The 12576-nt window shown below is 37.8% G+C and overlaps 1 protein-coding gene across 1 annotated transcript in view; it reads right to left on the reverse strand.

The window, feature by feature from the left end:
• JAKMIP1 (janus kinase and microtubule interacting protein 1) overlaps positions 1 to 12576 on the reverse strand; it is a 157062-nt gene that overhangs the window by 92944 nt on the left and 51542 nt on the right. The window contains exon 4 of the mRNA XM_068943406.1: positions 759 to 920. The gene's annotated coding sequence lies outside the window, so the exon portion shown is untranslated. The remainder of the gene's footprint in view (positions 1 to 758; positions 921 to 12576) is intronic.

Consider the following 12576-nt stretch of genomic DNA (forward strand, 5'->3'; position numbering starts at 1 on the left):
TTTGCTTCTCTATGAGTAAAAAAAAAAAAAGGTGAGGTAACTGGGCTTGATGTATATATACATGACATCCAGTGAGCAGAAAAAAAGGATTTGAAGTGTGCAGTATTTTGGAATTACCATGCACATTTTGTTTGGTAACAGTAAGGTCCCTTGGCCTTACCATGTTCCCAAGCATGTTATGAAGGCAGTATAGCATTCAATATGAATATCTACACTTTCTTTATGCACTTCAATGGCCAACCTAGCTTTGAAATCCTGATCACGTATAACCGCCAATGACTTCCAAGTTCGTATCCTGTCAAGGAGTCACCATCACTCCAGCCCATCACTCCGACAAACAAAGTCCTGTGATAAGATACCAGAACAATGCTGTTGTCTACCTTTGCAGACTTGGGGATCTAAATATAATATGCACTGTTAGCTCTTCAAATTACATTTCACTCTTAAATCAGCTGTAAAAACAAAGACTTCAGTGCTACTCTTTGAGGTACTCTTTAGAATTTAAATGAGACTAATTCTTTCACTCAGTGCTTAAATCTTTCAGTGATATACAGCGGCACCTACCACCTCAAGAAAAACGTGAGAACAAAATTGCGGCTGCAAAACACTCCTCTACAGCTCCAGAGTAAAGTACGACCGCTATTTACAACAGCCCTTCATCTAATACAGAAAGCAACCTTTTCTCTTCACCTATTTCCATGCACACACACATACTCATCAGTCATCCAAGACACTGTAGGATGTGAAGTACTGCTTACCTCAAGCATTCAAAAAAATCCAAAACAGAGTCCCAAAGAACAGCAAGATAGCTATATCTCGCTAAGTGAAAGTAATGACTTGGATTCTCCCTCTGTGTCTGTTGCTTTATGGGTTCTTTTCTCCAATCTTTTCTCCATAACTCACAAGAGTTAAACATTTTACTGTAAGTAAAATAAAAGCTGAGATTCAGGACCTGATGAAATCACTCAATTCTCTGGTAAGCATTAAAAAAAAAAAAAAAAAGTGTTGGTGGGCACAGACACATTTCCATTTTTATTCTTCCCTAGATACATCTCTCAGCTTATCTATTTCAAAAACAGGAACTATGGCAACACAAAGCCTTTCTTAACACTCACAGAAGGCACAAAACCCAGATAAGGTAAGAAGAGAATATCTCTTCCTTACCATATGAAAAAGGTTAGCACAAGAAAGTGCCTGGATTCTGATCTATTTTGACCACCTACACTTACTTTTTGGATAAAGGTCATGATAAAAAAATATTAATCTTGTAACACAGTGAGAAAAAGGAAGGAAGAAATATTCCGCTCCAGCAAAATTTGGTTTTATTGACTCAGAAGCTTGAATCAATAACCCATTAATTAACTCACGATACGCCAGTTGAGAGGCAAGACCATAAAGCAGCCACAAGACAGTCCTGCAATCTCCGTATGCCTAATAATGGCCACTTCCTCCACTGGGAGTTATACAAACATATTGTAAACCTTCACAAATTTGAATATATATGTATATTTCACAAAAAAAGGTAGGAAAGATTAATGGATTTTAAGTCATAAGTTAATCGTGCAGCAGTCTCAGGAACATACCAAGCGTTTCCCTTTACTCAGCAGATACAAGGGCATTTGCAGCTTAAAATAACGAATAGCAAAAGAAATAAACTTGCAAGGAGCTGAAACAGCTGTTCAATGATTTGGGGGGCTTGGTGTGCGAGAGATCAAAATACTGTAACATGGTTAACAGATTATTACTCCATTTCTGTTGTACCTTGTGGGAAATCCATTAAATTTCTAAAGTACCTGAAAAACCAGTCAGCTGAACAATGTATCAGTCATAATCTTCAATTTCTCTTCTTTCTATTTATTTTATGGATTCAAAGGATGTTCTTTCTCACTACCTCAACCTGTTTCAGAACCAGTACTGGTTTTCGGAAGAAACGCCCAAAACTAAGTCATGAATTGCTTGCTATATGATGTTTTAGATATTTAATATTAACAAAGCATTTCAGTAACACAGAAAAAATATATTTTCTGTGAAGAACATGAGCAAGTGTGGCCTCCCACAATTCTGATTACTTAAGGAGTTAGAAACAGAGGAGCTTTAGAGTGTCTGGTGAAAAATAACTCCCTTTAAAGACATGTAGGTCTTTAATTCCATGAATACATGGGAATAAGTAGAGGGTTGTATCTTTAGCTAACTCAAGTCTCTTACAGTAATAAATATAAGATAAAATAACATGGTAACAAGAAAATAATTACAAAATGTTGTCATCCAAAATTCATAATTCCAGCCTTAGTTCAGACTTGAACGACATTATTCAGATGCAGTATGATTTTTGGAAGGTGAAGTTGTTCGTGAGTCATCGCAACTGAAACACCAAAACCCAAAATGAGTAAATGTGGGTGGGGGAGGAGGAAATACTGCATTAAAAAGCTATATTCCCACATGTTACGTGGAATCAGTAGCTCTTCCATGTCATTTGTGAGAACATCGCCCAGCTGGGAGTGTTGGTTTCCCTTCAGTCCAGGAGTTTTCATTCAGAGAAGCACGTAGTCACAGAAACCGATAGTGCTGCAATCTCTACAGAATGAAAGTGTTACTTTTAATGAATTTTAGGAAGAACGCAGAAAGTAGCCATATTAAAAGTAAATTTCTATATGTTAAAAATAATTGCAGAAGTTAAGTGAGTGTCTTTGCTTTGTTTTTATTTTTTACCTTTTAAAATATATGCCCTCTAAAAAAAATTTTTTTTAATGCTATCTGCATGAGTTTCTGTGAAAACATGGTGCTCCCTTCCCAGTTGTCTACTCAGGAAAAATAAAATATCTAGGGCTGGTACATATTATCATATCACATCTGTTTTGCAGTGTACCTATCCAGAATGTCATAGATTCAAATGGTTTCCAAAAAAAATACTTTGTATAGAATACGACCATGCTACAGCTCAACAAAATCCTTCTTTCAGATTTGTCATTTGTCATCAAAATTGTACAACTACATAAGGTTCATTAAGCATCCATTTTCAAAATTTTTTAATATTCTATTAGCCACATAGGTTTTGTTATTTAGAAATATTTTATATATATATATATTTAGATATAATTACAGCGTGTTATTTAGAATTATTTATTCTATATGACTGAAGACATGCTGCATATTTTGATTTGAAATGAGGAAATCAAGAACTTCTTTAAAAGTTAGACATGATTGTAAGTGTACTGCAGTGTTTCAGTGAACCAAGAACTAAGCAGCTATGGAATGGCACCTTACTTAATTTTTTTCTTTCTAAATATACCATACATTTGTGCTGTTCTTTCTTGATGGTTTTTGTTTTCAAGGCAAAATTGGAATAAGTAATTTTTTGTTGATTTTGCTATATCACTTCTGCTTTGTCTTCCCAGCCCCAAATTTTTCTCATTGTATTTTGCCTGGAGAGATATGCTGCTCTCTTATTTTTTCTCTTTGTATTTTTTCTTTTATTTCCTTCCCAATAGGCTCTTCATATTATAAGTAGTTAAAATTATGGATTTTTATCCAGGATCTTGCAAGAAGATAACATTGCCCTCTGTATTCTGCCAATTTCATTTATGAAGACAAACCCCACACTATATTTTGCAACCTATGTATCTTTATGATGGCTATGTTATGGAAATGAAAATATAAAAAACAGACCAAGTTATTTGTCTCTAGTTCCTAAAATTAGTTTACATAATTCCTTAACTAATTTAGACTCTACCATCTTAAAGTAGTTTTTATCTTCATCTTGAGCTCTTCCATCTAAATTTGAAGCCAATAATTGTGCTGTATATCAAATCAACTGGGAAACTCAGAATAATGAAAGCCAGCATTTATATACTCTAAGGGATTCGCAGTCTTACAGATTCCATTTATTATTCCTTTAAGACTCAAAATGCAATATAAACAGAGAGTTAATTTTTTTTTAAGAAGTGTAACTGAAAATACCTTAAATAACTGGAAATGAAGCAAGAAGAGACAACAGGTTAAATACCAGACCAGAAATTCCAGGAATCTGAATCAGGATTATTAAGAGAAGACACATGGAAAAATAACTCTATTTGTTAGCACAAACAATATATCATAAGTTTTTGCATTGCAATTATTTTCAGGTTAGAGAGGTCTGGTTGCATGCTACTCTTCACGAGCTCTATAATTCTGGAAAAGTGTCCCTTTAAAGAGCACTGAATATTTTTTTCGGATCACATTCTCCTCTCACTGAGTACATGAAATTGAATTATGATTACTTGCGTCTAAACACACCTTAAAATCTTCATTTTATTAGTCTGTTCTAGGGTAGCTATATCAAAGACAGTATTACTTTTTCAATATACGCCCCCAGACTAAAATCAGTTTAATGCATTATTTCACTTTCCTAAAGGCAGCCTTCAGAAGTTTCCCAGAAGGCGAACAGGCATTCATACAACTGCGGAAGGGATAAAAGCTTCTTTGTCTAGATGCTTTGCCTCCACGTGAGTAAAAGGCGCTGTTTCATTTGCTTCAGTGTTTCCTTTGCAAAACTGCACACCCGTACTAGATTTCCTGGGCTACCCATAACCCTTGTTAGGCTTGAGGATGCGAGTCTGAAATTCATCATTAGTATAGCACAATTCTGAATATTAAAGAAGTTAAAAATCAATTTAATTACTCTTTTATCCAGCAATAGCAAACATAGGGGATGCAGGTACAGTATGTTATCTTCAGAAGTAACTACCAGTTTACCTATGTTCTGATTTAAAACCAGCAGTGATAGTTAACCAGTGACTGTCTGGGAAGGACGACATTGGCAGTGCACAAAGCCCAGGGCTCAGCTGGCCTACATTTCCTGCTTCACTTCGCAGTTCTGCGTAATAAAGCATGGCTGAATTGGTACAAGCAAAAGCAATCAGTATTCTACACAATGAAAAATAATACTTCTCCCAGCCAACAAATATAAATCAAAGTTACTAAAATAACATACTAAATGTGTTGTAGACTAGTAATATTTTAAACAGCAATTTGTTAGCTACCTTCAGAGACAGTTCTATTTCTGTTACAGCTGAGCTTTTGAGGGGTTGGATTTTTTTTGTTTGTTTGTTTTAATCCTATCCCACATAGGGAATTGTAGCGTTTCCTTACAGTAGAATACTTCTGTACATGCCACTGGTAATGTTTTTTCCACAAGATAAAAATATGAACATCCTCATTCTTAACTAACAGCCACACATTCATTATTGCAGTTTCACAGTCTACCATCATGAACAACGCTTGTTTTAATAACAGTGAAGCTTGGAGGTCTGAATTTTATGGAAAGTAATCACAGAGAAGCCTCTAAGCATTTTTAATTGCTGTTTTGCCAGAAGAAGTTCATAGTATTGTAATTCTATTGGACATAATTGGACAGAGGTAACTTACTGCTTTACAGAGAGTCCACCTTATCATTTTATGATACCTCATGCAGAAGGTTTCATGACAGATGGCATGCTGCAGATCAACATAGTATTTATAACCCAGTAAACTCTTCTGCTGGGGTAGTAATGAATTACTCCCGTTATGACCCTCAATGGCCTCTCAGCAGAAGTGATCTGCTGAGTTTCTTTATCTCCAGTCTTTTAGAAAATTCCCATTGCCCCCAAGAGTCTGCATTTTGACATCCCATCACAAATCACTACCTTCCACATCCTTCCACTGAGCAGCTAACAGAACTACAGAGTCTGGCAAATTTCAGAATAAATTTCACCAATATATTCATTTTCACTTCAGTTAATTGGCTGCCTGTGTCATGCGTGCCTCTGTTAAAACACACGCGACTAAAATATGCTTCCAGGTCACTGCATGCTACGAAAGTCCAAAGTATACTTCAGTATATCAAAATCATTTAAAGCCTACACAGGCACTCAAACATATGTGTATCTGGTACTGACAATCATAACAACGCTTAATAGTTATTTTTGATTGCTAGTACTGCAGGACATCGTACAGCACCCAAAACATTAACGGCCTCATTCTAATTCAAAGGACGTGAATTAGCCCATCCAAAAAAAGCTAGCTGTGAATTTAGAGGAAACCATCACAAGTAAATATGCAGTAAAGGGAAGGTTTAAACAGAAGAGGACAAGGCAGGGGGAGGGAAGGAATCACAGATGCATTCAATCACAGATTAAGTTGAACTTACTATGCACATAATTTAAAAAAACTTTTTTTTAGGAACTATTTACAGAACAGACATTATCATCAGTAATCCTTGCAAGCCTTACAACAGGAACCACAAAATACTCATACCGCAAAAAAAGGATTTAAAGGAATGACAGGTCTCTGCTTCTACAGATTACTCTGGAGGGCAACTGAAGGATCAGTTCAGAAATGTAACTTAGAATGAACAATTTACGGTGACTCTCCAGGCATCTGTCATTGCCATTCCACTGCCAAGGAACACTAGAAATGGAGTCTTTTGGGTGCAAAAATGTTAACCTCTGCCACGAGGAGTGTGTTTGATATTCTGAAATTGATAATCTTCTCAAATCACTACAGCTACTAAGAATCAAGCTCTTGTTAAAATGAGATTCAGCTCAAGTTTCAGTAACTTCTGGTATATAGTGCTGTATAGTGCAGAAAAGGAGTTGCAGAGTGCATCTACTCCAGGTCCTGAAGGGGCAGGCAGAGCCACAGGAGGTATGTGGCAACAGTAGCGTGGAGCAACCTGCTGCACTTCCCTTAGCGGGGCTGTAGTGGAGCCAAGGAACAAAGCTGCCGCTCCGTGCACAGGTATCCCTCTCACCCACCTCTGTGCCAAGCCCCTGGTGAGCGCACGCGGCAGACCTGACCATCCCCTGCCGTCTAGGGCAATGTATGTCCTTCTCACCGTACCCTAGGTGTGATTCAGAGACATCCCTGGCCTTTCACTCATTAGCAGCCTTCCCTTTAAACCACAGTATCTAGGAGCAAAAACAGGTGTGGGAAGAAAGGTCAAGTTGTAGTATTTCCTAGTTAGGGCTAAAGAAATGGCAAATTTTTATGATTCGTCTGAATTTTGCAGGAAGGTTGCTTTGGATTGTTTGTTGTTTATTATGGAGGGTTAAGATAATTAAAACCTGAAACTGGAAAGATGGAAAACTCCAGAACGACAGCTGCGTAGGAAACGTGCAAGACAATTGCCAGCAGCGTTTGGGGAGAGAGGATCAGATTCCCAATTCACTGACACAAAAGACAAAAAAATTGAACCTCAGTGGGAGAATATTTATCATCTTCTAAATATTTCTAAATATTTTTTCTAAATATTCATTATTTGCTAAACCAGTGAGGCACGCTTGAGAGGTTAAGACAATCAAGTAAGGATATGGAGGAGAAAAGCCACATCTGGATGTGATCTAGTTACCAGCTGAACAGAGAAGCAACCCGAGGTTGTGTGATTTGTTTGCATCATCTCTGGTTTCAAAAATTATTGCGTGCGCCGTTAATCATGATTGCCAAACCCACAAGCCACCGTGTATTCCTGTAGCCAGACCAAATACCCGCCTTACTGCTTCCCCATCACAAGAGAGTTACGCAGCTATGTGCAGGGTAGCAGGAGCGTATGAGTCAGCACAACGAAAAAAAGAACAAGCCATCACTGAGCAGTTTAATGGGAGAGCCCACAAAGGGAGAGCTCTTTTCCGACAAGCCTTCTCATTAAAAACAAGCTGTCTTAGCCAAAATAAACATGTTGACATATTAATTCAGTAATACAGGACCACTGATAAAAGAACTTGCTTCATTTTCCTCAAAGAGGCCATCATGCTCCACATTTAAAGCCAAATTTATTGGTCCTCAAATACAAAAATAAATATATGCACTGCAGAGCTGGCAGTATGGTTTATTAAATTTTGAAGAGCCACAGAATCCCCGAAGAGTACCTACAGGTACCTCAGGAACTTAGGACCTCAAAACCTATGGTGGACTATTATTATCCAGGACTTCTGCTAAACTACAATGTTCCTGAAGTAAGATACCCGACTCATTCACTAAACTAACTCAACAGATTTCAGAAATTTCAAATCTAACTGGACTCTAAAAAAAAAGAAAAGGATTACTTTATGCGCAAGGCACAGGGCCAAGGCTTGATGGTTTTTCGTTCCTTCTATGGTTCTGTCACAGATTCCTTGTATGTCCCTGAACAAATCACTTAATCTCTCAGTAAAATAGGGATTATGCTTGCCTACCTCAAAGGTATTATGGGGACAAAATTAAAATACGAGGCACTGAGCCACCACAGAACTAAGGTTTATGAGAACCTAGCAAGAGCCTACCACAATTGTTGTTAACAGATAACATTAATGTTGTTAACATTAAATCACCAGATTAAATGTCCCACAAAACTTCAATTCCCTCACAAGATCTATTTAGAAATTCCTGACGTATCTGCTCCCCCAAGAAGTGTTTCCTTGGGCAAACAAGCCCATACACAAGAGAACAAATTATTTTGGTCACAGATCCACAAGATTACTTGGACACCCTATGAGGGACTAGAGGAAATTTAATATCCAAGATCCCAATCTTCCAAAACTCTCCTTATTCCTCTAAATAAGGAGAAAATACGTAAACACATAATGACATGTAATAATAATAATATATAATAATAATATATAAATAATATATATTACAAAATCTTTATATATGATATTCAGTTATTTATTCTCTGTAAAGAATTTATATATTTTTTCCCCAAAGACGAACCACTAACCACTGCAACACAGACTAAGTCACCTAAGCCCAAGCAGACAGTTAGACCTGACACCACCTTGTTCATATTTTCTAGTGAGTGGCTCAGATAATTTTCATGCTAGTGGTGTAAATCCTACTCTGCAGGTACTCAACCAATGCAGTCAAAGCCTAAAGATTAAGCTTAGACAGGACAGCAACAAGCATGACAAAGCACAAAAAAACACAGAAGACAAAAATTCTTTCAACTAAAGACCTGCCTTGCATAAACCTCCTTCTGTATCCACAAACTGAAAACGATTTACCACCATGGGAAGAATACCAATAAAACACCTTCTTGGTAACTGCCAACACATTCGATTCGAACTGTGCCGGGCTTATTAGAACGGATGTTGGCAAGTAGGTTACCAGCAGTACAAATGTGTTTTCTGCGGGTACTCAGAGTTGAAAGTGTTAGCCATGAACGCTTGCAGAGCACTTCATCCAAAGACATGTGCATCAAAATCATAATGCCAAAGATAACTTTCCACAGAATGTTAAGAAACAAACAAACAAAAAAATTCAGTCATAATTTGGCTCAAAAGAGAGAGACACACAATCTGATTAAATAAATACAAAAACGCAGAATTACTCTGCAGCAAGCCAATACAAAATATGGGACAGGCTGCAGCCCAGATTAGACAGTTTCAAAGTTTTTTGAAGTTCTCCTGAATGTAATCAATGCATAGAAATATGCACAGCAAAATAAGCCTCCTAAATTTGGAAGAACGCTTAGACACAGAACACTGATTACTTGCATATACAATTTCAGGTTTTCTAGTAAGGCAGTTGGATGCTCAGCTTTAGGTTATGCAGGCACAGCATCGCTAACAACGCATCTCAAACACCACTGAATGCTGTCCTAGCCAGGCTATTTTGGCCAGTTAGAGGAGTTAAAAAATGGTTTATTGCTCACTGTGAGGAAAACATTCTTATTCCTTTTACCTATAAATTTTTCCTTTCTTGGGAAATGAACCTTTCATTTCAATGTGCTATTTCAGAAAGCAGACCACAAAGATGTGCAGTGTTTTACCTAAAGTCAACGCCTAAATATAAAAATAAAAATATTATTAATATAAATAAAACTTGCAAGAGACAGCCCATGTGGGTGAATGAAAGATGTTTGTGCTTCTGGATCCCTTACAAACACAATCTCCTTCTTCCCCTGGTGCCTGCAAAGAAGGCCGTTCTCTGCAAGATCCAAATGCTTCTCTAAATTGTCTTTGACCACAGAGAGAATCTATATTCAAATTTCGTTATCATATAAACAGGATACAGTAGTCAGTCTAACTTTGCGTTCAGTTGTGCACAGGTATGTTTATATATTTTCTGCTATGAACTCACTTTAATATTCAGTTCTTGGTTATCCCCACCTCACCCCGTAAAAACGAAACAAAAGAGAAAAATATCCTCAGCGTATGCACTTACAGCAACTTAGTCTTAATGACTTAACAGAGGAATAGGTACTGCCAGAAGGATTCAAAAGGAATACTCTTTCCACTTCACAGATTAGATCGTCAAACTTTAACTGCAACTCCAAGTAAGATTTTGCTTTAAAGTTAGGGCTAGTACAGCTATGGTGGTAATAATGCATTTTTCCATCTCTCACACAGCATATCTATACTAGCAAAACTTCAGCTAGCAGTTTCCAAAATAGGGAAACTTGCACTGCACTACCAGAGCGGCGCTGGCCTAAGAAGGCTCCAATAAAGGAAGAAACGGAAGTAATCATCTCAGCACAACCTTTCCCTACCACTAAACCGAGCAAGAGTCACATCTGCTGTTTCTCGATTACGCCCCCACCGCCCTCCATATTTGTCTCCCACCTCTTTTCTCACAACTACCAGGTCTCAAAGGTGGAAGAGTGAAGAGGAAGAGGAGGTCATAGTCAGAAGAGGAGGAACTTAAAAAGGGTCAGAGGAAAGCTGAAAGCTGCACACAGACCAAGGTTTAGTTTTCAATTGCACGCACTCGCATTGCACAGGAGCAACTACTGCTGCCTTTTGCTGTGAACAATAGGAAAATCAGGAGCTCTTAAGTGTGACCAGGTTCTTTCCCTAAAGGGAATATTAGTGTAAATGGCTATGCCACACACATATTATACATAGATCTTTTTAGAAGCAAAAATCTGGAAGCATCACATCATGAAGATCTTCACTAACGCTTCCCAAATATTGCAAGGGATTAGCAATAGGAAATCAGTAGAAGTTTTCATTCAGATAGGCAGGGTAAATAGCTCGGTAATGGGTTGCCTTTCATGGTCATGACTAGAAGGTCCAGTTTTAAATCTTTGATTGACGGTAGGAAATAACTAAAGAGACCTAATACTCTCCATTTTCTTTAAATTGCTGTGTTTTCTTGGTTTATAACAACATCCAGCACACCTGTAAACTACCCTCTGTAAGGTGGAAACCTCCAGCATAAACCCCATGTACCTTCTCCCCCTCTGCCACTGACATTCTTTTACTTAAAAAAACCTCCACATATTTAGATGAGTTCTTCACACTTTTCTAAATGTGAAGACAAGGGAATTACAAAAAGATGCTGATGCAGGAAATTGCTACAACTGCCCTCTTGTAAGTAGTTTAAAACAAGTTCCTCTGCTTAAGAGGGTGGGAAATCAGCTTTCCACAGCTTCCTGATAAGCACTGAAATATTAAACTGCTACTGCCAAACAGATGGAATAACACACAACTGATCCCAAAGGCAAAGCAATACCATGGTAAGTCTCACAAGCACAGTAAAACACTGTTAAGTTTTTATACACCTTTTCACCTTCTTATTGCTTGAAACAACCAGAAATAAAGTATTTCCTCAATAAAAGAAATACAAGCTCCTCAATGAAGCGGTAGCTACATCTCTGCCGCAGATTGGATGCTTGTCATTTATATCTCAGCATATTCCCTCCTCAGTTCTCCTTTGTATATCCTATTTTTAGCTAGATTTAACATGACTAAACCAGAATTTATTTCCCTCCCCAAAACTTTTACTATGGTTTTAATAGCAACAAGTAGCACATAGGCCAGCAGGGTTGAAGGAAAGACATTTATCAAGCCCGCACAGTCCTACGTCCGGGGTTGCTGACTAATCCGATGCAAGCTTGCATCTCCGGAAGCTCCCTGGCTGCTGTCCCAGCCACAACCACCCTTCTCCTTCCCCACCTCTGCAGGCTGCATGCAGCTATCAAGCCACCTCATCTGTACATCACATCTGAGCAGTGACTGAAACCTGCTGCTGCTTCCTTTTCACCTTCAAGAATAGATCTTTTTCAGCAATCCTTGCAATGAAGCCAAACGTTACCAGCAGCACATGCTTGTCCAACTGCTACGATATCTTCCTCTCTGGCTTTTCAAAGTTGGAAGTTACTCACTGCCACCCCATGCATGTCATGCTTGGCGATTTACTCTTCTAAACTGATAATGTTCTTTTCAGAGTGGTTCACCATCAGTCAGGGCATCAAATTTAAGCTTTTTCCAAATTTAAATTTATTTAATTCTGATTCTCTCCATCCCTCATTTTCCAAATTGTTCATCTTCCAGATTAAATACAGATTTGCATCCTTGATGGTACTGACTTCAGAGCACACCTACAAAACCCAGCCTTTCTGCCTATACGGGAAGACACGCAATTCTGTCATATTCTTTATCAGATTTGCACTGTCAGCTTCTATTATCCCCTTTCCTAAACTCTAAATAGAGAGAATTTTTCCTAAAGTATGATCCTGAGGGGAAAAAAAATATATATTATATGTTTATCATCATGATAAACATATAATAAGCTCACAGTAGCCTGATTTTAGCACAGCAGTGTTTTTTTCTGAAAAACGGATGTTTATGACTTCTGTTGGTCAGT

Source organism: Struthio camelus, chromosome 4 (assembly GCF_040807025.1).
Source record: "Struthio camelus isolate bStrCam1 chromosome 4, bStrCam1.hap1, whole genome shotgun sequence".
Classification (NCBI taxonomy): Eukaryota; Metazoa; Chordata; class Aves; order Struthioniformes; family Struthionidae; genus Struthio; species Struthio camelus.